The sequence below is a fragment of the Nannospalax galili genome, unplaced genomic scaffold (assembly GCF_000622305.1).
Source record: "Nannospalax galili isolate Female #2095 unplaced genomic scaffold, S.galili_v1.0 scaffold885, whole genome shotgun sequence".
Lineage (NCBI taxonomy): Eukaryota > Metazoa > Chordata > Mammalia > Rodentia > Spalacidae > Nannospalax > Nannospalax galili.
In genome coordinates this window covers 164,444-170,666 of record NW_008354025.1, presented here as the reverse complement: position 1 = coordinate 170,666, position 6,223 = coordinate 164,444, and the positions used below count along the sequence as shown (strand labels likewise).

General features: G+C 38.3%; 1 protein-coding gene across 4 annotated transcripts in view; it reads left to right on the top strand.

Annotated features, from left to right (window-relative positions):
• Positions 1-6,223, top strand: part of Scyl2 (SCY1 like pseudokinase 2) — a 69,404-nt gene that overhangs the window by 21,635 nt on the left and 41,546 nt on the right. The window lies entirely within an intron of this gene.

Here is a 6,223-nt window from a genome sequence, read left to right as displayed (position 1 = left end):
AAATTAAGACAGCTGTGATGGGTATTTTTTAAAGATTTTTTTAAAAATGATGTTTATGAGTGCTTGCCTGCATCTGTGTTACTGCTCATAGAACAGGAGAGCCAGGCATAAGCAACAGAGCTTTGTTCTCAGCTGTTGATTGAATATGTGAGCTGGCTTCTATGGAGCTTTACTCCATTCTTTATTTTTCCTAGAGTGCTTTGGGGTGGGGGAAGTTTGGGGATAAATCAGTGTTCTTGATGGATGTGGTTTTGAATTTTCATTCTTTGGTGTCTGTAAGCTGCAGAGATCACTATAGGCTAATGATATCCTAAGGAATACCACTTGACATTGAAGGCTCATTTTATTTTTCCTTTAACTGAAAATTTTAATTCTTTTTCAATTTCCTCAATTTTATAAAAAGAGATCACATAAAATAAGTAATTGAGAGCTGTGGTATCTAATATGTAGCCATAGGACATGTCTATTTAAATTCATTAAGATTAAATTCAATCCCTTAATTGTCCTAGTCTCATTTCAGGTGCACCATAGCCATGTGTGACTGGTAGCACTGTGTTGGAAAGTGTAGATATAGAACTTTCTGTCACTACAGAGAATTCTTTTGGACAATGCTGATCTAGAGAACTAGAACAAAATGGAAAAGGAAAATCTTGTCTCATGACCTCCCCCAACTGGCCTAAGGGGCATTAGAACTCAATACATCTTTCTTAACCTCTCAGTCTCTCTTGGTTTAACCTACTATGTGTTTGATTGAGGATGTGTTTTGTAACATACGTATGATCTTAATTTGACACTGACTTTGAGGTAAACAATGGACTGGGGACTTCGGAATAGGGGATTTCTCATATGTAGTTTTGCTTTGTTTAGAGACAGGGTTTTACTGTGTAACCCAGGGTGGTCTCAAGCTCTCAGTCTTCCTGCTTAGTCCAGACTGGCTTCAAACTTTGAATCTGCCTCAGTTATTTTTCTGTGATGCTGCTGCTGCTGCTGCTGCTGCTGATAATGGAATACCATGACCAAGGCAGTGTATAGAAAGAAGGAAGAATTTATTTGGACTTACAGTTCTAGAGGGTTAAGAGGCCATCATTGTTGGGAGGCATGACAGCAAACTGCAGGCATTGGGGCTGAAGTAGGAAGCTGAGAGCTCACACAGTCAATAGCAAACAAGTAGAGAGAACATACGGGAAGTGGCAAGGCTTTGAATTCATACAGCCTATCCCAGTGAGGACTTCTTCCAGCTAGGCCACACCTCCTAAAGGGTCCATGACCCTCCCCAAACAGCTCCAACAACTGACCAAATGTATTCAAATGTTCAAATACATGAGCCTATGGAGAGGACATTGCTCATTGAAACAAGCACATAATCCTCCTGCCTCAGCCTCCTCGTCTAACAGTATGAGTATGCTATCATGCGTGGCTGCCCAATTTTAGTGAAGATTCGTGAATTTTTTCTGTTGCTGTGTGACAGTAAATACTCTAGTATTTAAGTCATAGCACTTAAAGTTCTTATTTTCTAATTCAGGGAACAAACATTTTTTCCCTAATTTTTAGGAAAAATATCATAACATTGTCCCATCCAAGCCCAAAACTCAACAAGACTTCTAATTTAAGAGAACCCTTGCATATGTAGTTTCAAGGTTTGCATACCCTTTAAATGCACATCTGGATATTTTTGTAGAGTTTGTTCACATTTACGTTAATAGTTCTTGGTGAATCATAGTTTTCAGATCATGTATGCGTGCTTTTACTTTTGTAATCTAAATATTTGAAGGCCCTTGTGAAGAGCAGTTATTACAGCACCTACAGAATGGTGGTAAAATAGATATTTGTGAAACCTGATAGTTAATAGGAGAAAGAATTAATAATTTATATATGCACTTGCTGATTTTATTAAACCCTGGTTGGACACATATGTGTTAGTATTCTGACTTTATGCTCCCCAAATCCAATCCCATTGATTTTTTACTGTTTTTACAGGATAGTCATTCAATAAATGTCCCATAGCAAACAATTTATGAAAGGAAAATAATAGTTGAGGGAACTTCAATACAAATATTTAGTTGTTTTTTATTTATAGTTAAATAAAATTCTTTCTTAGTTTTGTATGAAAAACCATTATCTTTTTGTTTTTGTTTTGAGACAGAGTCTATACCCTGTAGCCTACGTTGGCCTGGAACTACTTCTGTTGGCAAGCCTCAGGCTTTCAAGTGATCCTCCTACCTAGTTTCCTAAGTGCAAGGATTATAGGCATGCACAGACCACACCTGGCTGAGTTTTTAAAAGTTACCATGGATAAGTATAACCACATATGGTCTACATAGTGAGTTCCAGGCCAGCTGGAGCCACAGGGAGACCCTGTCTCAGAAACACCAAAAAGAAAGAAAAAAAGATTTAAAATTTTCATTGTAGAGATCTTTGATATCTTTGGTCAGGTTTATTCCAAGATAATTTTATTTATTTATTTATTTGTTTTTTTGAGGCTATTGTGAATGGGAAGGTTTCCCTGTACTCTTTCTCTAGTTGCTTGTTATTGGTGAGATGTTTTTCAAACATAATGTTCCTTGAGATCTCTATGCTGGAGCCTTTGTGACTCACTAGTTAATATTGCCAAGTATCACACTCTTTAGATTTCATCTGACTTTTAGATAGTAATTCTTCAAAACAAACCCAAATCTTAAGTATTAATTTACATCGTTAAAAATAGGTTGTAAGATTGGCATGGTGGCTCATATCTAATGAGTCCTAGGCCAGCCTGGTCTACAAAGAGAGTTCCAGGCCAGCTGGGACTATAGGGAGACCCTGTCTCAAAAAGAAAAGAGTACATATAAGCTGGGCATGGTGGCATACACCTATAGTCCCAGCTCTTGGGAGGCAGAGGCAGAGGCAGACAAACCTCTATGGGATCAGGGCCAGCCTGGTCTACATAGTGAGTGCTAGGCCATCTGAGGCTATAGGGAGACTCTGTCTCAAGAAGGCCAAAAATAAAAAAAATAAATATATAAATAAGACCCTTTGGCCTCAGCTTCTGGCTGTGCTGGCTGGTATTAATTACAGTTACATGTCACCACATCTGTCCAGCTTTTTCAGTAATTTTGTAGTCTTATTTAAACTTAGGCAATTGAGAAAAAGTCCTTTTTAATGAGTAGTGACTTTGCTTATGAATTTCAAAGAATGTATAGAGAATAAACAATAGAATACCAAATATTGAAATTTTACTTTTTCTTTTTTGAGACAGAGTCTTTCTGTTGTAGCCTTGGCTGACCTAGAACTCACTGTACTGTGTAGACCAAGCCTCCCAAGTTGTTGGCATTACAAGTATGTGCTACTATGCCTGGCTTTTTAAAAAATTTAATTTTGTTGTAATTTTTGTGTGAAAAAGAGCCTGAAACTTGAAGTGGAGTTAACCACTGACTACACTTTTTGTTTTACTTTTTAGTATGTGTGTTTTTGAGACAGGTTTTATTTCGTCAGTCTGGCTCACCTCACACTGGTGATCCTCCTGCCTTAGCCTTCTGAGTGCTGAGATACAGGTGTATGCCACCACCCCAGTTTCTCTTGTCTGATCATACACTGAATGATTGCAATTTTTAATTTTTCCTATATATTTGAACTTTAAAAAATATTTTATTTATTATTTTGTGTGTGTATTGCCTGCATGTAAGTGCACCTGTGTCATGCAGTGCCCACAAGGACAGAAGAGGCTGTCAGATCCCCTAGAACTGGAGTAACGGACAGTTGTTAGCTGCCATGTGGATGCTGGGATTTGAACCCGGGTCTTCTGCAAGAGCAGCCAGTGTTCTTAACTGCTGAGCCATCTCTCCAGCCCCCATTCTTGAACGTTTTTATGATGATAAGATGGAAAAGTTTATTTCTAAATGATAAGAAAAAGTTTGAGAATATTTTAGGTCTGAGATACTGCTACAGGATGTGCCATTGTTTCTTATAAGAAGCTGTAATCAGGAAAAGGTGATAGGTGAAGGGACTTAGCAGAAGTGATACGTTAGCAGAGTGGTGGTGTAATTAATTGTTCTCTCTCTGAACTACTCAGGGCCAGAAGAAGTTGCAGATTTCAGAGATTTTTAGATTTGAGGATATTTGTAGACTTTACTGGCTGAGTATCCTTAACAGAAGTTTCAATATTATTTCTGGTTTTACATCTTCAGATTAAGGTTGTTCAGTCTGATAGCAAAATAATAAAAATACGAGTTGAACATTAGATTATAATATATTCTGGTGAAAATGCAGGATTTTATTTTAGAATGTCATTAAGAGGCCTGAAGGGTTCACAATTATATTAAAATTGGTTAATTGTAATTAACTGATTAAAACAAAAAGTTGTATTTTGTTGTTTTTGTCTTTTTTGAGACAGGGTCTCCCTGGAACTCACTAGGTAGACCAGGCTGGCCTCGAACTCACAGAGATCTGCCTGCCTCTGCCTCCTAGTGCCACCTAGTGCCTCCTAGTGTGCGCCACCATACCTGGCTGTGAAACAGAAAGTATTTTAAAGGTAGTTGAAAACCTGTTGTGATCCTCATAGGAAGAATCTATCATTGTAGACAGTTTTCTGATATAATTTTCTTTCTTTTTCTTTATGACCTGGATTGTTCCTCTTTAAGAGTGGTGAAATGGCAGGGAGCACTCCAGAACCATTTCATGTGTTCCTTTCTTGAGACCAAAAACATCTTGAAAAAACAAACACTTAAATTTGATACATCTATAAAAGGTGTTATAGCAGAACACTCACTAAAATAAGATTTTGCATGTGACTGCAAATGGCTGGTGATGTAGGAACTTGAACTTCTAGGTCACTTATTTTTAGTTCAAATTAATATGTAAAACTTTTGCCTTCTGCAACTCCTGCAAAATGAGCATCTTTGATGAGTAGTGACTGGGCTATTTGTCTGTAAATATAAGGATACATATTTTGTACATAGTAAGAAATTGTATTAGTCTAGTGATGTGACAGTCTTGGGTTTTCCTCTAAGATCTATGACCACTCCAGCTATGTGTATTTGGCTATGTTTGCAGTACCACACTTGAGTTTCTTCCTGTTGAGTGGGCTTTTAGTCCAATTAGGTAGCTGTTGATTGCCCCCAAGATAAAAGTACCACTACTGCACCAATGACGTATGCTGTGCTGGCCATTGATGTGGTCCAAATCCTGTGTCCCGAAGTATGCTCTGTCTTCAGCAGTAGGGTCTTATCTTCAAGTTCTGGGAGGCCGTCCAGGACTGTGGCAATAGCCTGAGTAATTTTGGGAGTTTCTTGAACCACCCTGGCCAACAACTTAAAGGAAGGTTTCTCCTGCCTGGTACTGTTTCTTGTTATGTAGCCTTTAGCTATACACATGGACTCAAGTAGAGATAATGTGTGTATAATTTGTCAATAGGATGTTGGACTAATATGGTTCCCTCTGGTTTTTAAAAACTAGCTAGGCATTATCTCTTCTCTCTCACTCTCTAACCCTTCCACCATGGTTTTCCCATTTAAAGTGCCCCCATTTTCCCCATTTCTCCCTTGCTAATGCCAGTATCCTATGGTCCCACCTTTCTTGAGCTCCTTCTTTCCCTTTATCCCCTACATTCCTTATATAACCCTCCCTCCCTCCTCTCATTAACCCCATTTTAATCCAATAACCCCATTTTAATCCCCTTCTCCCTTAGTAACACCTGTCTCCTGTTGTTCTTCTGTCTCAGATTCTTTCTTTTCCTTTACCTTGTCTGGACACATACTCACTTATAAGGATTTGGAGCTAGGATCCATATAGGAGGGAGAACATACATTGTTTTTCTGAGTCTGTGTTACTTCACTTAGTATAACAGTTTCTGTTTGCATCCATTTACCTGCAAATTTCGTGATTTCATCTTTGTTTACTGCTGAGTAGAGCTCCACTGGGTAAATATACTGCATTTTCATTATCCACGCATCAATTGAGGAACACTTAGATTGCTTCCATCTCTTAGCTATTCTGAAAAGAACAGTAATAAACATGGAGATACAAGTGTCTCTGCAATAGGATGAGTCCTTTAGGTATATGCCAAGGAGTGATATAACCAGGTCAAATGGTAGGTTCATTTTTAGTTTTTTAAGCATACTCCACACTGCTTTCCATAGGGGTTGCACAAGTTTGCAATCCCACCAGCAGTAGATGAGCATTCCCCTTTCCCCACATCCTCTCCAATATTTGGTATCATTTGTTTTCTTGATCTTGGCCAGTGTGACTA